Source organism: Dama dama, chromosome 9 (genome assembly GCF_033118175.1).
Source record: "Dama dama isolate Ldn47 chromosome 9, ASM3311817v1, whole genome shotgun sequence".
Taxonomy (NCBI): Eukaryota; Metazoa; Chordata; class Mammalia; order Artiodactyla; family Cervidae; genus Dama; species Dama dama.
The window spans coordinates 106,584,178-106,611,157 of NC_083689.1; the positions used below are offsets into that span (position 1 = coordinate 106,584,178).

The 26,980-nt window shown below is 45.0% G+C and overlaps 1 protein-coding gene and 1 non-coding gene across 3 annotated transcripts in view; one reads left to right on the plus strand and one right to left on the minus strand.

Annotated features, from left to right (window-relative positions):
• Positions 1-26,980, minus strand: part of EFNA5 (ephrin A5) — a 290,642-nt gene that overhangs the window by 80,407 nt on the left and 183,255 nt on the right. The window lies entirely within an intron of this gene.
• TRNAS-ACU (transfer RNA serine (anticodon ACU)) lies at positions 25,848-25,919 on the plus strand. Its single transcript has one exon. It is a non-coding gene; the product is annotated as a tRNA-Ser (tRNA).

Consider the following 26,980-nt stretch of genomic DNA (forward strand, 5'->3'; position numbering starts at 1 on the left):
GCAGGTCAGACCCTGTGCATTGACTCCCCTTTGCCCAGGTGTCAGCTGGGTTCACAGACCCTTCAGTCAACCTACCAGTGACCCACTCAACTCTGCTTGAAAATTCCTGCTGTTTTTTTTTTTTTTTTTTTTTTTTTAACGCAGTGTTACGTGTTGTTTTCAGTCACTCAGTCATGTCCAACTCCTTGCGCCCCCATGGACTGCAGCCCGCCAGGCTTCCCTGTCCTCCACTATCTCCCAGAGTTTGCTCAGACCCACGTGCATTGAGTCGGTGAAGCCATCCAACAGTGTGTGCATTCTAAATTCCAAACGCTATTGAAAGAAACATAACTGACATGATTTTTCCTGCTTTAACTTCATCACTGACTTGTTAAATCTCAAGCTATTTTCTCCCAAAGAAAGTTCACTTGTCACTTAATACTGTACACCATAGCAGTGCTAGAAAATGGCCAGGTAGTCTTTAAAGACAAAGGCACTTCACTTGGTCCCTGACCCTATCAATTATATGTTTACTGTGTGTGCGCATGCTCAGTCGTGTCCACCTCTTTGCAACGCCATGGACTGCAGCCCACCAGGCTCCGCTGTCCATCGGATTTCCCAGGCAAGAATACTAGAGTGGGTTGCCATTTTCTTCTCCAGGGGATCTTCCCAACCAAGGGATCAAAATCACATCTCTATATAATATAACAAGTTATCTAGTTAAAGGAAGGAAACATAGCAATTAACCGTTTTAAAAAGTAAAGTCTACCAATTAAAACAAAAAACAACCCATAGTAACCCTCTGAATTACCTCAGTCTTGAGCAGGAACTATATGCAATTCACACACATTAATTCATTCATTCTTTAGAATAACTCTATAAAGTAGGTGTTCTTTCCAGTTTGCTGATGAAATAAATGAGATGAAGAAACACCCTAGAACTTGTCCAAGGTCACTAGTGAATAATGAAGCCAATATTCAAATCCCCTTCTTTTTCCCTCCAAATCCTATGCTGCTCTTTCTACACCACGTTGCTTTCTAGTTTATTTTCGTCAAATTATATTTATTGTTGGACTTGGCTGCCAGGCAGCTTAGGGCTCAATCAGAGCAAGACATTACCTTTGATATATTTGTTTTCCTTCACGCCTTTACATTGTAACTATCATTATAACTATTTGAATGATTGCATGAGATATGCCTTCAGTCTGTCATTCAAAAGCCTTTACCTAAGTGAGCCCTATCTAAATGACAGGTATCAGGTCGGACATGGGTACTAGGATAAATAAGATACAATTCCGGCTCACAGAATACAGCCTAGACAGGGGGACAGATGCATAAATTTGCAATTATATTCTGAGATGGGATTCGGAACATACTCTTGGAGATAAAAGGCTTCCTAGAGTCAGAATGTGAACAGGAGTTATCTCAAGGTCACCCCATGGGCTGCAGCATGCCAGGCCTCCCTGTCCATCACCAACTCCCGGAGCTTGCTCAGACTCGTGTCCATCGCATCCAACCATCTCACCCTCTGTCATCCCCTTCTCCTCCCACCTTCAATCTTTCCCAGCATCAGTGTCTTTTCCAATGGGGTCACAAAGAGTCAGACATGACTGAGCAACTGAACTGGACTATCTCAAGTCAGCAAGGCCATCCAGGCAGGACAGACAGCAGGAGGGGAACAGAGGGTGCAGAGGAAAAGGCAGGGTGCACGGAACACCGGCTGCTTCAGCCCTTTGGAAGAACTGAGACAATAAACCAGGGTTATTAATAAATACTTTGCTATAGCAATTCTGCGATACAGAAACAGAGTGCTGGAAAATCTCAGTGTAGGTCAGCATCATGAATTATTTGCTGAAATCATAAGAGAAACTAAGTCCAAACTCCCCTCTTCCTCATAGCCCATTTAAATCATTTCAAGTTTCCGTATGGGAGAGTGAGCTTTTTAGGAAGTATTGTTTGTTACTTCTCTGCTATGTACAACAGAAACTCAGAAATTTTATCAGTCAAGGAACATCAGGGGAAAAAATAATTGCATTTTTTTTTGAAATTTCAGCATATTACTGATATTTTAATAGATGTAGTCTAGATCTTTTTGTTTTTAAGTTTGATTCTTTACAAAGGCTCTTTAGGGTTCAGTCTTAATTTTTACCTTGACATCGAAATAGACTTTTTTATAAATGCTTATCAGACAATCTTTTGTTTTTTGACCTAAGGAACATTTTTCTTTCCTTTAAATTTACTTTTTAAATTAAGTTTTTTTTTTTTTTTAAAGAACCTTAAATATCAACTTTTTTCTTAATGTCCAGGACACACAAAAAATGAAATGCCCCAAGGAACAATTAAAGTCCAGAGCTACAGACAAATGGAGGGTGAGAGTTTAGAGGACCCTGGGGGTCATTCATCCTATGCCTGCATTTTCCAGTTGAGTAACTGACACCCAGAGGGCCGGACTCACTTGCAAAGATAACCAAGCATGTTAATGACAGAGCTCGGAGGAGAATGAATTCCTGTTCCAGGTCAAGGTGACAGGAACCACGTCCTGGAGTTCTGTGAGCGCGGAAGCACCGAAGACCCTGTAAGGCTGACGCTCTCTTCCTGGGGAACATCACGAATGTGTACGTGGCCTGGTCAGAATGGGGGGGTCGCCAACGGCGCAGGCAGAAGCAAGCTCTGCGCCTGGAGGGTGACGGGTGGGTTTCACACCAGCACCTCGGAGCGGGGACGTCAGTGGCGACGGGCCCTGCGTGATGTTCATGGGGGCTGACGCTTTAAGGCCACAACTCCGCAGCTGCCAGCAGACGCAGGAGCCCGCTGGCCCAGGCGTCTACGGGTGGTCCACGGTCACTCCACAGTCACCCCTCTGCTGGGTTTTGGGCCCCGCAGCCCCTTGTCCTCAGGGACGTCCCCACTGCAAAGGGAACAACTCGGAGCGCGGTTCTGGCTTTTCTGGTTTCTTGCTGGTTTGGGAATCAGGAAAGGCTACGGTGCCACACACACGACTCCTACACCCAGGAAAGAACCACAGGCAGGAAAGGCCAGCTCCCTGTGTGGTCATCAGAGGGGACAGAGAGCCTTTCATCTGACAATCGCTGAACACCCTGTATCAGAATAAAAGCAGGATGATCTGTAAATGCTTGGGAAGTATCTGCCTTTTTATTTTGCTGACGCCATATTCATATTGATGAGAAAAGAATTTTTATTAACAAAAAAAAAGACCTAAGAATGAATTCTAAAAATGGACCCAGCCCCTTGGAGCAAGGGATTATGGGCCCCATCTACTTGTGCGCCGTGTCGTCTGTTATTGCCTGCTGACTATTTCTGCTCACGAGGGACCGTGAACTATCCATGAGTGCAAAATGGATACAGCACAAATTGATTCAGTAACATCACACAGACATGTATGAATAATGAGGTTCAGTTGCAGTCTGTCACACAGCAAGCATATCAGTGTAACTGATTTATCGAAAATTTGACTGGGTAAAGTCTCCTTCTTAAGAGAAGGTATCAGCTTTTTTTTTTTTTAACTTTTTTTGGCAAAAGAAATTTGAGCAAACTCAGACCTTGTAATTTAAAATGTGGAAAAAGCTGGAACTAGCATAGAGTTGACCAAGTTCCTCTCTTTTTACCAAAAAAAAAAAAAAGCCGAGGAAGAGGAGGAGGAAATGATACTAATAATACCATAAAGCTTGAAGGCTCATCAGAGAGGCTAATCAATTTCAAATTCCCTAAGGAAAGCTGTGTCTTCCTAGGGTGTCTACAACTGGTAAGCAGAATATGGCTAAGTCTTTAAAACAAGAGAAAGTGAGCTTCTCATTAACTCCTTCTTCAGATATATCCTAAGATATTCTGTGAGGAAAAACAAAAGGGCACCCTGCACTAATTCCACATGTCACACAACCAGGGTGGGTACAGGTGTCAAAACCAAAAAGGAACCGTAGCCCCTCGGGCCCAGTAGCCACTGTTTCTGAAACTTGTCCCGTCATTTCTTTGTGTTTTCTGAGTACGCAAGCTTCCAATTCTGACCACCTGTCCATTTAGATGAAAGAGGTAGGAATCACACTACATGACACTCAAGATTTCTTCCAATCCCAGGTTCTGGGAGACCTTGAAATTAAAAAAAAAAAAAAAGTAAAAGAGAGAACAAGGAAAGTTAAGGTTTTCTGAGAAGAGAGATTGCAAGTCAAAGCACGATTTAAAATACCCATAATTACAACATGTAGTCCTACGCAATTTTCTGATGAAGTGAGGACAAAGTACACAGATGAAGAAATTGAACTTGGCTAGGAGTAGCAGGAAAGCTAATCCATGGAATTCGTTCAGAGTATAAAGGTACCACTTAGTAAGTCACTGAGTTCAAGCCCCAAATAGCATCTTTGTGAATCCAGTCAAAACACCCCTAAAGAGAGGCCATGTGTGCCAGATATTAAATACAGAGAAAAAGACCCTTTCCACAGGTTGTGATCTAGGCAAGAGGGAACAGGAAAAGGTGAACCACCACTCAACCAAACAGCTTACAGAGAGGCAGCATTGCTTCCGTAGGTCAAAACTGTTTAATTTTATATGAAGATAACAGAGGATCCTGTTATTGCTTCTATAAACAAGGCATCATTTTAAAAAAAAACTGGGGAAAATTAAGAAAATCCAGCAATAACTTGATCAACCTATGTAGTCATGTTGGTTCATAAAAAATCAATTATTTAACATGGGCACTAAGCAAAAAAAAAAAAAAATTTTAAGCATCTGTAATGTATTCACTGGCCCTGGGGATATCTTTGGAATCAAAGACAGCTTAACTGAGTTCTGAAGTTCTCACCAAGTACTTGTACACGTTTTCAAAGGGCCATGACCGCAGCTGGGCACGTTCCGCTCCAGGCTACACATTAACTAAACTCCGATGTGCCCCGCGCAGACCAACCTCTTGATCAGTCATTTCCTGCAACTCTTCAGAATGTTCTTTCTGCGGGGTGTGCTATTAGGCCCTGGGATCTCTGGCGTGATCCTGAAAATGCCAGGACACACACATTCACACCCCGAAATTCATGGCCCTAACATGCACGCAGATGTCATCTTCACGGCAAAGAGGGAGGAGAGAATCCAGAAGAGGTCAGGAAGACAGTGTATGTGGGCGGGGATTTGAGACAGAAAGCATCAGAGAGGGAGAAGGCAGAGATGGGGAAAAAGAGACACAGAGAGGCAGCCTGGGTTTACCGCTTCTTAGCCGCTTCGGTCGTGTCTAATTCTGTGCGACCCCGTGGACCGCAGCCCGCCAGGCTCCTCTGTCCATGGGGATTCTCCAGGCAAGAATACTGGAGTGGGTTGCCATGCCCTCCTCCAGGGGATCTTCCGGATCCAGGGGTCTGGTCTGCATAGCAAGCAGATTCTTTTACCGCTGAGCCATCAGGGAAGCCCCATCTTTGGTCGATATCAACAGCTTCCAGGTTGAACTCTTTCCATTGAAAAATCAAGCAAACAAATGGGACAAATGCTGTACTGAAAAATGGATATCACCCTTTCAAACAGCAGCTGTGCCCCATAATAAACACTCACAAGGCAGAAAGCGCATTGTAGATGGCCTCAAGTTCAGGCTGTGAGCATAGACCTAAAGCTTCCTGCACAGTTAACACATTCTTGAGTCCCAGAATTTACACCATTTGTTCAGCAGAAACCATCCCCACTTATCTTTGTGATGATCAAAGACTAAGAGATTCAAGAGCACCTGGCAAAGTCCAAGGCTGTGTCCCGCGCCGTGAGGGGCAGTCACCCAGGAGGACACTCCCAGGCTGAGAAGCATCACCATCTGCCCAGGGAGCAACTCTGCAGCCTGGCTCTGCTGGGCTGGGTCCCCTCTTCCTCTCTGCACCCCCAAATCCCTAGTGTGGATGGTTCGTGCCTTTTTTTGGTGCCAGGATTCATAGGATATAAAAGGTCCATGAACCTGAAGCTCACTCACATGAGGACAGAAATATACCACTCAAAGATTTGTCCTGGAGAGAAAACCCGGCTGGCATGAGCAGGAGTCTGGGGTCCTGTCCCCATCCTGCCACCGACTCCAGTGATCGCAAGTCCAGTATCCTTATCGATGAAGGGATGGTACAGAAAAGAGATGGGGGAAGGGGCTCTAGTTCTGCATGCCTTTTTTTTTTCTTTTATAAAGCTCTACATTCTTTAATCCTCAGGTGGCACCCTTTTTATTTTGCTCCAAAATATAACCACAATCATTTGCCAAAGGCTTTGAGAAAGTTCAGTTTGGTCATTTCTCTAGTAAAATAAATATCACATCACTAAATGAAAAAGCAGATTATAATGCAGAAAATAATCTCCATCATGTTAAAACACTTACACACGCAAATATCTGTCTTAAACTACATATAAAATCAATACTCTGAACAGTAGTATTATGAAAAAAGCATATTATTATCAGTGCACTGTAAAAATATACATTTCTAATTTTCTTCAATGATAATGTATTTCTTTTAAAATCCGAAAAATAATACTGGAACGAAAAAGCTAAGCTACTATGCCTAGCTATTTTCGGGACTAACTTCTAAGATTTCTCCAACAAACATGTGTAACAAACATACATACACATGTGTGTGTGGGTATATATACAGTTTACAAAGTACTGAGATTCAGTAACAGAAACTGTGATATTTAGCAAAAACAACTGACCTAAACATTTTAGAAAACAAAAAATTAAAATCTGTTAGGGGGTCTTAGAAGAACACTGATAATAAAGTGATAAACTCAGGATACAAAAATAAACAAATAATAAATAAACCTATTGAAGTAAGTTGGGGACACTCTAGCTATAAGAATTTTCTTAAAACCAAGTAAAATTTTTTTAGGCTTGAGCTTTCCAGTATTCATTTATATGCTTCCACATCCTTTCCTTCATTAACAGTCACCCACACTGCTTCCTGGTGGGGAAGATGTGAAGTCACTAATGTGGACGTCAAGGGTATCAAGTCACACCTCCCCTGCTGTATCTATGCACCTGATTGTGGGAACATCGCAGTCAGCGCCCTCACATCAGACTAAAGTTTACTCCGTGTGATAACAGCAAGAGAGCATTGAGAAAACACTTTTAAAGCTTAGGAGAGTTTTTAGGGAATTGTCATACTCAATCTCTGTGAAAAGCAGAGACATTACTTTGCCAACAAAGGTCCATCTAGTCAAGGCTATGGTTTTTCCAGTGGTCATGTATGGATGTGAGAGTTGGACTGTAAAGAAAGCTGAGCGCCAAAGAATTGATGCTTTTGAACTATGGTGTTGGAGAAGACTCTTGAGGGTCCCTTGGACTGCAAGGAGATCCAACCAGTCCATCCTAAAGGAAATCAGTCTTTACTATTCATTGTAAGAACTGATGCTGAATCTGAAACTCCAATGCTTTGGCCACCTGATGTGAAGAGCTGACTCATTGGAAAAGACCCTGATGCTGGGAAAGACTGAAGGCGGGAGAAGGGGACGACAGAGGATGAGATGGTTGGATGGCATCACCAACTCAATGGTCATGAGTTTGAGTAAACTCTGGTAGTTGGTGATGGACAGGGAGGCCTGGCGTGCTGCGGTTCATGGAGTAGCAAAGAGTCGGACGCGACTGAGCGACTGAACTGAAATGAACTGAATACTCAATCTCCGACCAGAAGCAATGAGTACAGAAAGGAGACAATAGTTACTTTATGAGGCTGAAACAGCAGAAGTTAGGCACCACACTTGTCCTCAGGCCAACGGTGGAGGCTGGCTGACTTTCGTGCAGCCTCAGGGCCAGCACATCGGCAGTCTGTAGAGCCAAGAGGAAGTTGGGTCCACTCTCCCGTCCTCCGGGGCCACGCCTCTCAGCCCGTCCCTAAGCCTTCTTCACCCTTGTCACAACTCGGGAACCAGGAGGCCTTCTGATCAGATGATGATATCTGAATCTCCCCTGCCCAGGACAGACTTGAGCAAGGCAGTGCTCTAGCAAAGCCGGGGGCGGGGGAGGGGGGGCAAAATATGGCGGTGATGCTGCTTCCAAGGGCTTCCCAGGTGGTTCCATGGTAAAGAATCCGCCTGCCAATGCAGGAGACGCAGGTTCAATCCCTGATTCAGGAAGTTCCCCTGGAAAAGCAAATGGCAACCCACTCCAGTATTCTTGCCTGGAGAATCCCAGGGACAGAGGGGGTTACAGTCCACGGGGTGGCAAAGAGTCAGACACAGCCAAGCACGCACGCTGCTTCAGAGTCTACCGTCTCTGTCCTCAGGGGACAAGGGCAGAAGCTCCGCACAGCATTTTCCAGGGAAACAAAGTGTCACGGAGGATTCCAGGCCCAGACGTCCCCTTCCCTGCCACAAGTCCTTTCTCGGGGGTGGTGAACGGTTTCATTTCCACCTGAGCGTTCTATCAGGACCTCTAATAACTCAGCCCTGCACCATCCTGACAGTTTAGTTAAACCCACAGAGCAAAACGTTACAAATAGAATCCCAGGCAAGAGGGGAGTTGCCCATGGGCTCAAATTAACTACCAGTCCCCAAGTAGCGAACCTTCACTTATCACACAGAAGAACTCGGAAGCAAAAGCAAAGCCAGGAGCGAAATTCATCACCAGGACAGAGGGGAGGGGAAATAACAGCTCAGGTCCACGGCTACTGTTTGCAACTCTTCCTCCTGACGCCGGGTCCTGCCAGAGACTGTTCACAGACGTCCCTCCGCCTGGAGAGGTAAGTCTGTTTTTAATGCAAAGCTCCTTTTTTTCCCCCTCTCTCTCTTTTTTGTCCTTGAGACCAGCACTCAGCTCACTGAGGAAGCAGGGCCTAAGGGTTTACACCTGTGACCCAAACTTTCCATTCTCTGTGAGATTTTTTTTTTTTTATTAAAGAAAAACAATTCAAGGGAAGTTTCTGAACCACTGCTTTTCCTGAGGCCAATGATTACCAGCAGCGACAGAAAAGCTCTTTATTTTCAAATTATGGCTTATCCCAGACTTCACCTTCACTTCTTTCCAAGTCCCTCCCAAGGCCATCTTTTCTTCTGTACCTGGAGAGAGGGAACATCAATACGTAAGCCTCTGCTTGATGGTTAACTAAGATGACAACCCAACATGCATCTCTCTGTTTCCTAGATCTTGTTCTATCACGGGTTATGTGGGCCACTAGAGGAAGTAACATGACCAGTGAAAGTGAAGTCGCTCAGTCGTGTCTGACTCTTTGCAACCCCATGGACTTCAGCCCACCAGCCTCCTCTGTCCATGGCATTTTCCAGGCAAGGGTACTGGGGTGCGTTGCCATTTCCTTCTCCGGGGGATCTTCCCGACCCAGGGATTGAACCCAGGTCTTCCGCCTTGCAGGCAGATGCTTTACCCTCTGGGCCACCAGGGAAGCTTACATGGCCACGTGACTCCTAAAAACGAGGCTGCTCTTATGGGGCAGAGAGTTAAGGGTCTATTGCCTTCCTCCAAGGACGCCACGTGACACATGGCTTTGCCTAATAGAGTTGGAGCCAGTGTGACAGCGATGTTCATGAATGTCACTGCAGTCAGCGTGCGAGAACGCCAGTCCAGCACAACTGAAAATCAAATAAATAGGTCGCTAAGTAAGTATCAGGGGCTTCATTCCCAAGCAGACCCATCAGAGCAGCGGAAGACATGCAATGAACACTAATGTTGACACTTCTCCTCGACTCTAATTTCAGTTTACTTGCAGAAATGTTCCCTCATGTTAAATATACTGTCATCATGTCTTAGTACATTGGAAAACAAAACAAAAATATATGGGGGGGTTGCATTCCCAGAGATACGCACAATCAAAGCAAGAAGGGCCCTCAACCCTCACTGGAAACCAAGGCAACGGGCAACGAAGCATTTCCAGGACTCCTGGTGTCGCTTGCCCCACACCTCCCTGCCTGCCCCAGCACGCCCAGCAAGGAAGGCTCCTGGTCTCATCATTGCCAGCTCACATGAGAACATCTGGGGCACTAGGAGGCTGACCCGTTCACTTCCGGTCACCCTGCTTTCTAAGTGCAGGGCTGGGAGTTGATCCCGAGTGTTTCTGACCCCCAAGCAAGCTTCATGATGCCAAAGACGATGCCTGAGTTATTCAGACCTGCATCCCTCTGCTCAAACAGCCTGGGCTTGCACTGTTAGCGCTTTGCCATGATCCCAAAGCCCCACGGTGGATTAGAGACGGTGGACAGCTCATAAACTGTGTTAAGCCAGAGTCTGTGTCAAAGGTGCAGGTATTAAGTGCTGAGTCACTGCTACGGTTTGCAGAGGTGATACTTTATCCTCCTCGTCCGCGTACTCTAACCAGTCAGCTAGGCTTGGAGAAAGATGACTCAGGCGGAGCTGGCACCACAGCTGAAACACCCGAAACGGTTTCTCCGTCCCCAACTCCCTTCCCTTCTCCCACACCTTAGCGTCTGCCTGGCTTAATGATCCGGACGCACGGAAACATGGCTGACGACACGGGGCCAAACCTGGGTGAACGGAATGCTGCTCTGTGTGCGGAGCACCCTTGCGAAATCAGCCTCGAGAAACTCGCTTCTCCCGCATCCTCTCAGTCCCTGAAGGCAGATCTCCGGTGGACACACCGCTGGCCTGGTGTCGACTAGAGGGGCAGAGACGAGCTCACGCTAGTCTAGTAAGTCTAGTGGGGCGAGCCAGCGTGGGGAGCTCTGAAACGAGAGGCACAGAGCCTCCACCATCTGGGTGGGCCATCGGGGAAGGCACAGAGATGGAGGCATCCGGGCCCCATCTGCAGATGGTGTGACCAGCCAGAGTCTGGGGGGCAGGGGAGACGGAGATGCCTAAGAGGAAACTCCCCCCCAGGTTCATGGCAAAGAGTGTCTTTTGGCCTGAGCACGTCTCTCATTCTTTCCCAGCCCGCAGCTCTAGCTGTGTCCCTCTTCAGTGGAACCTTCGTCTCAATGAGGAAAACCAATCTTTAGAAGACTACTAGGAGGTTACAGAGCAATTTACATTTAAATTGGTAATTACTGAACAAAATCGAAACGTAAATCTAAAGGAAGGGTTGTTAACGGTGGTGGAATCGGAGACAACGGGACAAGCGAGGGGCCCCGTTAGCGTCTCTCCGATCTCATCACCGAAGGCAGTATTTTCAGAGCGAGTGATCCGGACCCCTAGCGGTATCCTAAGACCCATGGGTGACATGCAGGTTTCACATTACCAAACAATGAATCACATGATGAGAAAACTGGTCCTTTAAGAACCCTCTTTCAAGGAGTCAAGGGGAAAATCTCAGTGTGATGTTTGGAGGTCTACCACCTCCCTAACGCCAGCTAATCTCTACTTTTAATAGTGGGTTTCAAGAACATAGCCTTGTTTGCTTACCTGTGGCAAGTGGCAAGTACCATTCAGGGCAAATGGATATTTAGTAGAAGGATATGAAGTTTCCTTGAAAGGAAAGTTATGACCAACCTAGACAACATATTAAAAAGCAGAGACACTACTTTGCCAACAAAGGTCCGTCTAGTCAAGGCTATGGTTTTTCCAGTGGTCATGTATGGATGTGAGAGTTGGACTGCGAAGAAAGCTGAGTGCTGAAGAATTGATGCTTTTGAACTGTGGTGTTGGAGAAGACTCTTGAGAGTCCCTTGGACTGCAAGGAGATCCAACCAGTCCATCCTAAAGGAGATCAGTCCTGGGTGTTCATTGGAAGGACTGATGCTGAAGCTAAAACTCCAGTACTTTGGCCACCTGATGTGAAGAGCTGACTCATTGGAAAAGACCCCAATGCTGGGAAAGATTGAAGGTGGGAGAAGGGGAAGACAGAGGATGAGATGGTTGGATGGCATCACCGACTCAGTGGACATGAGTTTGGGTAAACTCCAGGAGTTGGTGATGGACAGGGAGGCCTGGCGTGCTGTGGTCCATGGGGTCACAGAGTTGGACACGACTGAGTGAACTGAATTGAACTGATGAACTTTCCATGAAAAATTATTAGTGATGTTAATAAAAATATGAAAAGGATAAAGGTAAATAAAATGATAAAAAAAATAGACGAAAAGGATAAAAATACTCTCATGAAATATATTACGATCTTTTAAAAAATATATTTACTAAACTCTGACACAGGTGACACATGCAGATAGCAAAAATTTTGAAAGTGGCACTTAGGTGATCAAACTTGTAGAAACCCTGTCTCCTAGCCTGTCCGTAAGGCAGCTTCACCTCTTGGCTTATCTGACCCAGAAGTGAAATCAGAGAGTGAACGTCAGCAAGGAGGCCAGCTCAGAGCACTACAGGCCACACACCCCGAGGCAGGGCTCCGAAACCCGCCATGCTGGCTTTTCCCAGGAAAGAGAGCAGTGACCCACGGCCAAGGTCCGTTCCTTTGCACAGCAGGTCACAAATAATCAGGAAAGGTAACAAAAGCATGTGTGCATACATGCTGACATCAAAACCAAGCTTCAGGGTTTTTTTTTTTTCTTTACAGTCAATTCAGAATCATGTTATATTAGAGGAATGAGGACTTTAAATCCCAATTTTCCAATGCAACACAGCATTTTGTTCTCTTTTCATGACCTATTTATGCTTCATTTGATGCTCAACACCACTGACATCCTTGTAGAACTGATAACACACAAAGCCATATAACTTTCCTTTTTAAGAGCAGAGTTATGTAAAATATGCTTTAAAATGTGCAAAGAAATGCCAAATCACAATTTTTTTTCAAAAAGGGAAGAAATCTTGGCTGTCCTCTGTTTTGTCAGAAAGAAAGTTTTATCACCCAATAAAAAGGAAATTATACTTACAGCTTTAAATGGGCAAGACTCACATTGTCAAAGTGCACATGTTTTGTTGAAAATAGTCTCCCTCGGGCAGGAAAAGCAAAATTGCTTTTAATGACAGAACTTTTTAGATTGTAGTTGGGAAGGAAGCGTGTTTATGAAAAATAAAGCTAATGAGTCACAGAACAAAATACAATGAATGAAGCCGTTTCTCACTTGTCAGTATAAAACTTGATAAGAAACCAAACCTTGCCAGGAGGAACCATTAAAGTCCATTCTGCACTGACCCAGTGCCCAGTGACCTTCCTTGGAAGGGGCCTTTGAAAGCTTCCAGGTCTAAACAATCACACCCTTAGAAATTCAGGAATGTGCCCCAGGGTATGTGGGTGTTAAAACCTCACCATTTTTGATAGTCCACCAGCTTTAAAAACTTTTTTGGTTGGAACAGACAATAAATTGATGACACTAAGCTCATTAATTACTTCAAATTTCAGCACGAATCCACAGGCTACATTGGATGTAGAAACATCCACTTGAAAAGTAAAAAGAGAAAAAAAAAAAAAATTAGGTCAAACAGGTTATTTGGCATCCCGTAAACATCAAGGAAATACAGCTGCTTGACTTAATGACATTTTTAAAAAGGAACAAGCCTGCAATGTTGTCAAACCAGTTTGCGTGTCGATAAAGAGCGCAGAATTGAATTCCTCATGGGTGGTGGAGGAGAACGTGGCTTCTAGCACGCTTGGTGAAATTTAAACTGCAGTCTGCCCCAACCACCAGGGAGTGCTTAGGAGAACTGGCCTGTCCTTTGCAGGGACCAGTGCAAAATGAGAATGTGGGAACTGTTGTTCAAACATGACTAAAAACTGCCCGACAGCAGTGATATAACGTTATACCAAGGGCCGGGTCCTGCGTGGACGAATGCCCGATGGGCCACCCACGGAATCTGCCACTCCTGTTCCTGGCCCTGAAGCAAGCACCTAGGATGTGTGTCACAGAGACGCCCACCCAGCTTTCGGATGAACATTTTTGGTGCAGACCGTATGGGGCCTTGGAGGATCCATGCCCCAGAAAATATCCCCCTAACAGATTCAAAGCTTGACAAACTTCTGGTATTTCCTCTCTCTCTTTTTTCTTTTCTTGCCAGCCTGAATAAAGACTACTCAAAATATTTCCATTTCCTGTTGCAGGGCGAAGCCAAGGAGTCGCTTGGTGGTGAACAGGCAGTTCGGTTGCTGAAGAGGAAGGAGCCGGCCATCGTCTGAGAGGCAGGGCCCGTGGCCCGCCGCCGGCCGGCTGAGCTTGCCACCCTGGCTACACTCAAGCAGGATGTCGGCTCCGAACGTAAAGTTTCTGCCCTTTTCCTGCTACGAACCCCAGAGTCATTCCCATGCCTCGCAGGAACCCCTGTTCCTTTCCAGCGATAGCCTGTCTGTCCACTGTGGCTTCACCCCAAACTGCAGCAGCCCTGCAGCCCCTTGAAAGGAAACGCACGCACACACACCCAGAAAGGGCCGTCATCCCACAGACTCTGCCCCTCAACCCCAGCATCTTTTCTCTGTTCTCCATTTGGAAGCTTCCGACGGTCCTCGTTGAGTTTAACAACTCTTTTCTGGCAATGAAATGTGAAGGGGTGATGATTTCCTCCAAATTTAGGAGGACATTAGCAATTAAGTGTTAATGCGAACACCGTTAACAGTAATGCAATTATAACTGTATCCCACAAAGGGCAATAGGAAATAATTACTCTGATTCTCAAGTGATAGTTCCAGAAGAATGAGAATCTCAATCTCAAATTCATTAGGAGGGGCTCAAAAACTCTGAAGCACACCTACAGCAGGAGATGCCTCTTCCCACTCCCCCGGAAGAATGACCCGGTTGGTGCCAACACCGGCGCTCTCTGGCCGTCTGCTTTTGCTCCTGAAAAATGGCCCCAGTGGGGGCCCTGGGACCAGTAACTTGCAGCTGCTGGGGCTGCCATCCAGTCCTGAAAAAGGCTTATCTGAAGAGCCAGAGATGCTCCTGTAAGCCTGTAAACTGGACCAAAAGCAAATGATACCCAGTCATCACAGGATGGTTTCTAAGGATGATGAACTACATCCCTGTAAATGACTAATCTCCAATCACCACATGCATGTCAGCGCGGAGACTGGGCCAAAGAGAGGGGTGTAATAGCGGATCAACCATTAATGCCTGTCTCGGTCTTATTTGATTAACATTGGAGGACTAAACAGAGAAGCTGATAGAGTCGATCAGCGGCCAACGCTTTCTCCTAATGATGCACACACGGCAGTTTAAAGCGTGTCTCTAAATTCCATGTCAACCTTCGGAGTTAGCAGTCCTTCAATAATCCATAAATCCTTCTCCCCTTTCATTCATCAAAGCGTCACATTACTAGCCATGAATAACCTGAGCATTTTGAAATTTCACCCCTCTATTCCCTACTTGCTGATAGACGTGGACAAGAACGATGGAATGAAATCGGGAGAAAGCTCTTTTCTTTTTGGTCTCTCTTCTTCTACGCAAGCTCCTCTGTTAAACTCCGATGATTTCTTTTGCCACGGTCCTGCTCAAGAGTTATCATGGGTGACTCTAACCCTGTGTGGGTTAGCATCGTCACCTTCTCGCTGACTCATTCCTTTCCATCCTCCATTCCCAGTTTATCAGGCCGTCCCTGTGAAGAACCCAACTCTGACTCACGCTTGTCCCTTCACGCCCGCCCTGCTCTGGCACCGTGGAACCTTTCCAGCTCAAGTTCCGGGACCCTCTGCCAACCTGGCCTTCTCGCCTGCCCACCGAGCCCCCACCATGGGCCCCGGCTCATGCTCCCTCTGTCTCCAATTCCTTCACCCCTCTCCTGGGCTTTTGCAGCGGTTGAGCTCCTCTATAAAGCTCTCACCGCCCTCACAGCCCACAGAACTCTTCCTTTTCTGAAATCCAACAGAACTGAGAATGCACAGGAAGCATCTGTTTATAGAGATGATCTTTTCTGAATCTGGTACACGATCCCAACTGCAGTCTATATTCTCTGGCCTTGGTAAGACCACCATCTTCCCTATAGCCTTCATTTTGGAGTACATGGTCTGCAAAGTCACGCTGGTCAGGTGAGGATAGAAATAGCGATCCTCCAATTGAGTAATGCAGCTTGGATGTCTGATACCAAACTACTCTGATGGACAGGTGAGGCCACTGGCAGGTCATAGAGAAGGCAAGGCCATGTTGCTTAGTGATGCTAAACCACGAATTGTGGTAAAAGCCAGTCCCCCTAAAATCTAGGTCCTCTGCCGAGTTTATGATTAACTTCTCTACCCAAAACTTTATTCCCTTTCTTGCCCTGCCCCTGGTCTTCTCGGGGTTGATGAGTATCAGAGAAAAGTGGGCACTGAATCCAAGCAGGACCCCGCGGGGCCTTCGTGGGTACAAGCCCCTCAAGGTCCCCTGCTTCTTGTTTGGCCTTCCCTGAGTTCTAAAGAGCAGACTCAAGCTGTTAACGATCAGGACAACAGAACTGTAGGGCTCCTAGTTCCTGCTGAGGGGACACACGTAACAATCTGACCCAGTGTCTCTGAGTTGTTTAGAAACTTAAGACACTCCCACACCACCACCTCCCATTACACGCTGACCGCAAGCACGTAGACCCCAGACTGGTGAGAACCACAGAGCTGAGGACTGAGATTCCTGAAGCATCACCCTGTTACCTCACCACCAACCAATCAGAAAAATGTTCATTCCCGGAGCCGATCACTCACCCTGCCACCCAGACCCCTAAAGTTGCCTTCAAAGACTCTTGCCTGAAAGTCACTAGGGAGCTTGGGTCTTTTAAATGTGTGCTCAATCATGTCTGACTCGACGCAACCCCATGGACTGTAGCCCGCCAGGCTCCTCTGTCCATGGGATTCTCCAGGCAAGAATACTGCAGTGGGTTGCCACGCCCTCCTCCAGGGGATCTTCCCAATCCAGGGATCAAACCCCCATCTTTTACGTCTCCTGCATTGGCTCTTTACCAGTAGCGCCACCTGGGAAGCCCATCTTGTAGATACTGGTTGCCTGGTCTCCTTGTTTGGTGCCCTGCAATAAAATGCTGTATTTTCTGTCACCACAATCTGGTGTCAATACAGATTGGCTTTACTGCACGTTAGGGGAACAGACTCAAGTTCACTTCAGTAATAGTAATAATCAACAGTACCCCTTATACCAAAAGATGCCAAAGGGATGTATTTGATGATCAGTTCAGGTGTAAATGGTAACCAAGGCCCTAGAGGCATGGTGGGTGGGAGGCAACACAGGTACACTTTTGGCTGACTCACACTATTGTATGGCAGAAACCACCACAACATTGTAAAGCAATTATCCGCCAATTAAAATAAAAATCAAAGAATTTACGATTTCCCTTCACAACTTGGCATTATATTTATAAGGAATAATGAAGTCATTAATATTACATATGCAGTAGTTCCTATACATAGTTGAAGATTTCTCTATCATTTCAACATTTAGTAAGTGAGGTCTGTGTCAGAATATTTCAGAAATAACTGTTGTAAGATATTCTTGCAGAAAGTCAGAATAAATAGCCCTAAGTCTGAACTGATACATAAAATCCTGGAAACTGTAGGAAAACCTATAGCTCTTCATAGAACACACATGCACAAAACCACATATACAAAATATAAAATGCACCTGAATAATTTATTACGCCAGAAAAAAGTGAGAATAAATGTAGATGTTGAGGGAATAAAAAAAGAACTCTAATCTTCACAGTGCTTGAGGCTGGTTTCACCTATACTAACCGGATAGCTTGCAGGTCTCAGAGCTAGTCAAACCAGTCCATCCCAACACTTGTTTTATCACTTATTGCACCACAGAGTCATGTAAGGGTCTATGCTTGCAATGAGCTGAGACCGGGTTTCTTTTACCTACGACAAACAATGATGTTGGCAGTACTGGTAATGAGAAAAACCGTAACATTTTGGAGGCTAACAGGCTAGAAGAAGTTAGTTGAGGTCCCTTGAGATTTTTTTTTTCTCAGACCCCAAAGAACACACGATACCATTTGCTCATGAGCAGCCATCACCCCACAGCTTTCATATTAAAAGCATGAGCCCTCAAAGACTTGACTCCTTAATAAGCGTTGCTCAAAGGACACTGGCCAGAGCATGCATCAGATGACAGTAGGATGCCTCCCAGGACCTGGGGACTTGTCAGACTGGGCATCAGGACCCCAGGAACCTCTCTCAATCAAGTTAATTAGAGGCATCTGTGGCACAGGACGCACACCAGGCCAGCCCAGGCAGCTTATTTTGCACCAAAAAAAGGTACAACTCCTGTGGGAGTAGAAGGCTAGAATGGCAAACAGATAGCAATCAGTAATCCGAGCCTCTGTCATCTGAGCACACTCTCCGCTGAAATAAAGCTGGGAGGACCGGGGAGGCAAAGTGAGCTGATGAAAAGGCTGGAGGATATTCGAATAAACCTTTGATATTCTCAGCCCCTGCAGGAGTCTCAACACGATAAATGCGGGTCCCCAGCCCAACCCAGCACCTGCTTGAACTCTTCACTCACTGATACCATGCCTTCCGGGGGACTGCTCCCACTCATTCCAGGGACCCTGCCCGCTGTTCATCTGTAAACAGCCCTGCCCTCTTCCAAGATGCAGTTTTGATTGGAGATCTGCCCAGAGATACGCTGTGTCTGAAGTTGTAGCCTTTGTACGGCCGGCACTTTGAAGCTCCACTTCTGGAACTTCCCCTCCGTACGAGTCAACTCTTGGCCCGAGGAAGCCAGCTCCTTCCCCAGCTCTGCGTCCCAGGCCTTGGGTGTTGCAGCCTGGCTCTGCTGCCGTCAGGGCAGTGTGAGTCTTGCAAGTCTTTATTTTACTCATCTTTGCTTTTATTCTTCTTAAATTCCCCAAAATGAGAGCAGCCAGCTTGTCATGGTTCCCCTGACTGTGCTGTGTATACGTACGCTGAGAAGAGCTGTGTCTTCACCAATGACAAACAGGCTGTTTTCTCTAAATTTCTACTAGGGAGACTGCCTGGTGTTGACAGAAGCTACAGCTCACTGGAGAGGCTGTCAGAACCATGCGCCAGGTCAAGAATTGTGGCTGGGATAGACCCAATGGCAGAAAGGCAAGGGGAACTAAAGAGGCTCTTGATGAAGGTGAAAGAGGACAGTGAAAAAGCTGGCTTAAGACTCAACATTCAAAAACCCGGATTCATAGCATCCAATCCCATCACTTCGTGGCAAATAGACGGGAAAAACAATGGAAACAGTGACAGACTTTATTTTCTTGGGCTCCAAAATTGCTGGGGACAGTGACTGCAGCCATGAAATTAAAAGACGCTTGCTCCTTGTAAGGAAAGTTATGACAAACCTAGACAGCATATCAAGAAGCAGACAGATCACTGTGCCAACAAAGGTCCATACAAAGTTATGGTTCTTCCAGGAGTCATGTATGGATGTGAGAGTTGGACTATAAAGAAGGATGAGAGCCAAAGAACTGATGTTTTTGAACTGTGGTGTTACAGAAGACCCTCAAGAGTCCCTTGGACTGCGAGGAGATCCAACTAGTCCATCCTAAAGCAAATCAGTCCTGGGTGTTCATTGGAAGGACTGGTGCTGAAGCTGAAACTCCAATACTTTGGTCACCTGATGCGAAGAGCCGACTCCCTGGAAAAGACCCTGATGCTGGGAAAGATTGAGGGCAGGAGGAGAAGGGGATGACAGAGGATGAGATGGTTGGATGGCATCACCGACTCAATGGACATGGGTTTGAGCAAACTCCAGGAGATAGTAGAGGACAGGGAGGCCTGGTGTGCTGCAGTCCGTGGGGTCTCAGAGTCAGACACGACTGAGCGACTAAACGATAACACATAGACCCAATTCTCAAAGCTCAGTGAACATGAAAACACAATTAGCTTAGGAGTAGCGATGTTAGTCGCTCCGTCGTGTCCATCTCTCTGCGACCACACAGACTGTAGCCCGCCCGGCCCTTCTGTCCATGCGATTCTCCAGGCAGGAATACTGGAGTGGGTTGCTATTCCCATCTCCAGAGGATCTTCCCAACCCAGGGATTGAACCCTGGTCCCCTGTACTGCAGGCAGATTCTTCACCATTTGAGACACAGTTTAGCCAACTATAATTTGATGTAGGGTGGCGAGCATACCACAACACACTCTTCAGCTCCAGAACATGTTTTGACTCAGTGTTCTAATTTATTAATAATTATATTTTCCTTTGACTTTAATGTATGTAATGCACCGCTTTCACAGAAGCCAGACTGTAAGGTGGCAGACTGTGAACCTATTTCAGTGCCATATGTGTAAGTGTTGGCCAATACAGTGTTTCAGACTGATCTGAACCAATGTTTAGAAATCCAGATATGGATTAAATTTCATATCAAGTACACGTTCTGCCTTCTAGTGAAAAATTTGAAGATCTGGCCTCACTGGTTCCATATTCTTCTTCCAGAGAAATATTCTGCTAGAACGGGTGAGCAGCCGTTCCTTTCCACCAGGCCCTTACTCCCCGAGTTTGTACATCAGCCTGATTTTCTCATTGAGGTGTCTGCCTGGCTGCAGAAGCCACGGAAGTCCACATTCCCTGCCAAAGAACCTCTGTCTCTGTCACTTCTTCGAGTCTGCCATGTAATCAATAATATCTTACAGATTGTCTTCTACTTTACAAAATATTCATCAGCAGAGAGCAGCCAGAATAGAGTTTTCAAGGACTTCAGACAGCCTGAATTCCAGTTTTGAATGTAAAAATTTCCCAGAGGATCAGAATCCCTCGCTGAGTTTTCTCCAAGCATGACTAACACGATCCAAGGAGGGGGCAGCAGGCAACCACGCATCTTTGAGACGGCAATGAGGAATAGCTCAATTGCAATCCTCGACCCAGAGTGCCCTGCAACAGCGTTAAGAGGCTGGAAAGGCTACCTCTAGATCCATGACTTTGTCAAGAGACGCCAGGCCTGACGGTGTCAAATGCTGAGGAATATAGGAACACCAGTTCCAGGTGTTACCTCTCTTTGGGGATGAAACCTACTGATTCCAGGCCACCATGTTTCAGCCAAGAGTCACTCATTCTAGAGACAGAGGGAAAACCAGCCACTGCTGTAGGATTGATGCTGGCTGATGTCAGGAAGGAGAAGCCCTGAAATCAACAGGATGTCGACGGGACGCGTGACTCTCCAGGGCCATTATGAGTGAAACGACAAAGTGCAGGAACTCACAACTGGCCAGGCCGCAACCATTCAATGCGCTTACATTTCCACCAGAATCACTCTCTGTTAGAAGAATTCCACCCCACTGCTAAGACAGCAACTGTGCAATTTGCGGTTACGTCCTGCCTCGACACTAGGACTGCCCCTTCCTAGAGAAACTTCTGGGTCAAGATGTTTACTTGACTGGGACAGGACTACTCACAAGCTCTTCAAGGACACAGCCTCCAGTGACTACCAGAGGTACTTGTAACACGTTCCCTATTGAACGATCTCTTCCCCCGCTCCCTGTAAGGTATACAGTACTGAGTGTTAATAATTAATTTGGCATTGTGAATGAACACACACTCTCTTTCCAAATGGGTCCCGCTGCCACCCCACCCCACTCCTGTGAGGAGGCTCACCATTTCACACACTTCACACCTACCTGGCTATCAGTATCACTGACCTCAAGTAGCTGAGTATGGAATGGCAGACGGCCTGTCATGCTCAGTGATGTCCCTATGAAAATTCAGCACAGTTAACTGCAAGGGTGCTTTATGCAAACTTTCCAAGGAACTCAACAGAAACCAAACGCCACTCCTGTCCACGTCACAGCATTTGCGGAGGCTTCTGGGAGAAAACTGTCAGGGGATTTTAAGACTTTCAGTAGTACGGTACTTTCAGAGTGCCTCAGAAGTTACTTTAACCTGCTGCATTGCCTAAACGGGGAACTGAGCCGGAAAAGGCAGTGTAGTTTTGAGGGCTGCTCAAGGACTCTGTTAGCAATGTCACCTTGCCCAGGACTCCTACGTCAGAAGGTAGATTTTTCTAGAATATCCCCAACCTTGGATACACATTCCTCCTGAGGTCATTCCACCTGGACCACCCCGAAGTGAGAAAGCCCCTTGGATTGTTGTCCTGAAGACTAAAACACTCCAGGGTCTCAAATACCCAGGCCGAACTGTTTCTGGGGCAATGGGATGTTGTTAATTGATATCAACACTTCTCAGATCCTTTTCAAATGTCTAAGTATTTTACAAGAGTGAATTCCAAAGTGTGTTCATGTTTTTCACAGCATGGCACCCGTATGAAATGGTATAGTTTGAAAAATCGGTGAAACAGGAGATGGAAGTTACCAGGGCGACTTGAGAGTTTTAAAAGAACTACACTCTTGAGAGCAAAACAGAGTACATAATACTTCAAACAGAAATACGTAAACCTTTCCAAGTTTATATTTTCATGTCTCCCTCCTGAAGCAGGGATCTGCGGCCGTTGTACTGATAAACAAAGCCATCAACTGACTTGTTCAGAGTTTCAAAATAGACCCTGCTACTCCCACTGCTTCTCCCCTCTGGTTCAATTAACTACAAAATCAATGAAAATGACCAGCTCAATGAGGATATCTGAGCAGAACTGGGGGAGGAATACTTCCCTACCCCTCCACCAACTCCAATAACTAGAATTTTATGTGTCAGGATTTTCTAACTCCTTAAAGAAATACTTTATTCTCAGTCCATTTAGCTGCCTTTAAAACATGTATTTTCTCTCTCTCTGAGAGAGGGAATCACACACCGAGAATAACAACCAAACGGTATTGTTATCATCCACAACAGGGCACATTCCTTTCATATTTATTATCACACCCTGGCTCCTTCATGAAATAATTGAATGGCGTTCACGAGGAAGAATCAGAACTAATGACATGACTTAGATCTTAGATAGCTTAAAAGCAAACAACCAAAGCCAAATATAGAGAGAATGGGAAGTCCACTTTAACGTAAAAACCTCAGGCCACACATCTGCTGATTGAGCATACATTTCCTGATCGCGTACTGATATGAGTGAGCACTGCCAGTGGCCACGGGGCAGTGAACAGGAGATGGTGTGCGGCGAGTGAACAAAAACCTAGCTGAGCTTCCTGGTGGCCAAAACAAAAAAGGAAACACGGCCTCATACAGTTTCAAAGGGGGAGGTTATCGGTTAAGAGTCTGAGGAAAAATTTCATGGACAGGTCAACACATGTAAAGGAGATATTAGAATAGTAAGGGAACTAAAATAGAGTTATCTGTATATACTGGACCTATCTTAGGGCTTCTTCTTCTCCTAAAACAGATTAAATAATCTGCAATCTTTCGAAGTAAAAAAGAAATCAATAGAGTAACATGTGGGGAAACCCATATCTTCCTGGTCCGTTTGCAGGCCAGATGTAAATCTAGACCTAAAATTGCCTATGAAAAGGCAGAAAAGGCATGCCGGAAAAGGACTTTCTTTATGTGAAGTAACTGCTACTCTAGAACAAAAGATTTCTCTATTGCATTTGGAAAGAACTTCTGGCAATTATGTTTATTACATTTCTTGGTTTTTCAGGTGCCTTGCTGAGGCACATCCTACGTACTTCAGGGTGGACCTGATAACAGTAACTAAGCCATCAGGGGAAAGGTTCTCTATCGGGTTCTCTTGACTAAATTCCAGCTGTATTGGTTCCTTTTTATAGGATGGTTCTTTTGTGGCTAATCCAGGCTGCAATATATGATTTTTTTTTTTAAGTTAGGTAAGAGTAAATGTCTGTAGATCTTTAATTATATAGTACTTTATTTGCTCGATTATGCAAATCAATACCCCCTAAATCAAATACCTACTCTAAAGAGAGTTCCCCTTGGTTCTGAAACTCACTTTAACAGGCTATCAATCAGAGGCTGATATTTAGAGGTGGCATAACTCATGGGTAGTATGGGATTTCTGGCCATTTTTAAGGATAACTACTGCAATATAGGAACACTTTTTCAAGCCAGAGGAAGAGAAAAGCCTGAAAAAAACCCACTAGTGGATATATAACATCGTGATAGAAATACTATTCATCATGTCATACCTAATAATCCACCTGTACCTTATCACCCAGATGTTTGTTTACAGCGTGATGCCAAAGAAAGCGACTCCTTTCTCTTCCTCATCCACCGATTAACATGCACATCAAGCCAGTGGCCGGACATCTACAGAGAAACTGGGGCAGGCAGGGGGTCCACAGGCATGAACACCTCGCGAGGAACACTCCCAGCATTATTCAGGAATATTTAGTTGCTGGCTCAAATTCATCATTAACAAAGGGCCTATTTCCCACAGGTTTGCTCTGTGTAATTAGCAGCAACAAACACTGCCCCGGCTCAGGTCAGCCGATGGGATTAGTTACAAAGGTTTTGTAAATTTCAGAAGCTATCTACACAGATGTCTGAGAAAAAAAAACACACAAACACACACAGCATAATGGATGCAGCCACAGCCATTAAGGAGTTTAGGATTTGTGAGACTCAGACAACCCATACATTTTATGGGGGAAGTCATAAAAGTCAGACAGGAAAAAATCTACAGCGTGAAAGTTGCAAACTTCTAGACAGCATGTAAAAAAGTGCCAAAAAGTGGCGGGGGCAAAGGAAGAAACACACTAACCAGAGCTCATCGGTCTCAATAAATAAGACAGGGTTCACCTGAGTTTACTTCTGGAACCAACAGATGCCCCTGCATATTTAATTATTTTTGTGAGAGGACTGAATTCTTTTCATACTCTCATTTACTGTTGTCATTAGATTTGCTCAAACGTCATTAGTCTGCTCTCTAAAAAGAAACCCTCATTTTATTTATGGAACTTGTTATACTTCTCTCACGCTGCCCCCAAACATATAATAAAGCAATGCTAACCTTTCAGTCAGGAAGGTATACTGCACTAAAAGAGATGCAAATAAATGATGACAATTCGTAAAAAGCCTCAAATGAACTCATCACATAGTACACTTCAAATATCTTATGATTTTATTAGTCAGTTATACCTCAGAAAAGCTGGAAAAAACTGACCTCAAATTCAAAACATAATTTTAATTTGTATTAAAAAAAAAAAATCTGTTAGTGACGGGGTCTGGAATAGTGGGAATAAAAATGCAGGCTGACCTCATGTGAACAATGAATTAATGAAGAGATTTGTTCCTGTTTAGTAAATAGCACTGCTCATTTTTTTATGATGGTTGTTGCTGTTTAAACAGGTTGACAACTTTGAATTCAGAAGTCAAAACTACTGTCCTGGTTGCCAACAAAAATAATTAATAAAACATCTCTAACCCCAGGGTAAATATGTAAGCAAGTGCAAGGTAATGGATAATAAAAATAGCACTTCCTTCTACATCTGGGGCTAATTAAAATCTGATCGGAGTAATAATTGAGCAGTGCCCAGACTACCCTTGATTTTTCTTGTCAGGTTTCAATTGTTCGACACAAATGCACTGACCTCAATAAATGAAAACATATTTTTTTAAAAAAGCTAAATTATAGCCACCCTTTTCCAGGACAAAAAAAAAGTGATTTACTGGTGCCACAGGGCTTTAAGGCTACAGGAGACACAAGTCTTCTGGGGAGTCATTCGCGTCCACTGCTGTTCAGGAATTAGAAAGAACCAGGGGGTCCCTGAGAGTTTTCTTCCCAGTTTCCCCCAACAAACATGCAACCCCCGCCCTACACAAATCACAGTTAAAAGAATGATATTACCTGACCATGCACTGAGTGAGCGCGTGCCAAGCACTCTAAGAGCTTAAGGGTGCAATCTCCAATCTTCACCATGTTCTCATGACTAGCCCCATCTTACAGATAAGAAAGCTGACTCTCTGAGCTTCTGACTCCAGAGCCCTCATGCTTAATTTGCTATACTATCTAAAAGCAATTAAAAGAAAAAAGAAATACAGAGCTTATCAGTTTATTTTGAAAACAAGTAAAAATAGTGTTTCCAGGGTATTATACACTCTGAAAATATCTCTTTAAAAAAAAAAAAAAAAAAAGGTAAAATACCAAAATTCAGTTGAACAGTACTGATTTAATTCTTACAAGGTGATATCTAAAGCCTCCAAGTGCCTGCTTGTATCAATTTTTTAAAAGTCAGTAGAAAACACACAGAATAATACATTTCCACTTCCCTGGTGGCTCAGATGGTAAAGCGTCTGCCTACTATGTGGGAGACCCAGGTTCAATCCCTGGGTTGGGAAGATCTCCTGGAGAAGGAAATGACAACCTACTCCAGTACTCTGGCCTGGAAAATCCCATGGATGGAGAAGCCTGGTAGGCTACAGTCCATGGGGTCGCAGAGTCGGATACGACTGAGCGACTTCACTTCACCATGTCCAAAGTGCCCTGCAGACATGCTTCATATACACAGGCTTTGTGGAGATTGGAAAAGCCAACATATTACTACTTTTGATATGATTACTTAATGAAATATATACTAATGCTCAAATTGAAGAATTCTGTTTCCATAAATCAACATATTGTAGCACTGTCTGCATTCTTATCCAGTCAATATTCACTCTTTTTATTCAAGACTAAATTCAACCACATTCTGTATAAACCTACTTCTTGCCCTTCTTGACTTACAAAAGGATCCAAAGACACAGGAAAGATGGTCTCTGCTCCTCAGGAGTTTAGTGTCAGGAACCAAGAAAGGCCAAGGATCCAACATCAACTATAATATGTGGTAGAACATAATAAAGGCTAGAATTTAATTTTTTTTTTTAATGTAACACACCAGGTTACATGTTAAGCACCGTCCTAGGTATTAGATGGGTATCGAGGCCAATGACAGAGACCACCCACTAATGCTTTCTATTTGGAGGGGGCAGTGTTCAATAATAGCGGACGGGTTTCAAATTGGGAAAGGGGTACATCAAGGCTGTATATTGTCTCCCTGCTTATTTAACTTATGTGCAGAACACATCATGAGAAACGCTGGGCTGGAGGAAGTACAAGCTGGAATAAAGACTGCAGGGGGGAAATATCAGTAACTTCATATATGCAGATGACACCACCCTTATGACAGAAAGTGAAGAGGAGCCAAAGAGCCTCTTGATGAAAGTGAAAGAGGAGAGTGAAAAAGTTGGCTTAAAGCTCAACATTCAGAAAACTAAGATCATGGCATCCGGTCCCATCACTTCATGGCAAATAGATGGGGAAACAGTGGAAAGGGTGGTTGACTTTATGTTTTGGGGCTCCAAAGTCACTGCAGATGGTGACTGCAGCCATGAAATTAAAAGACACTTACTCCTTGGAAGGA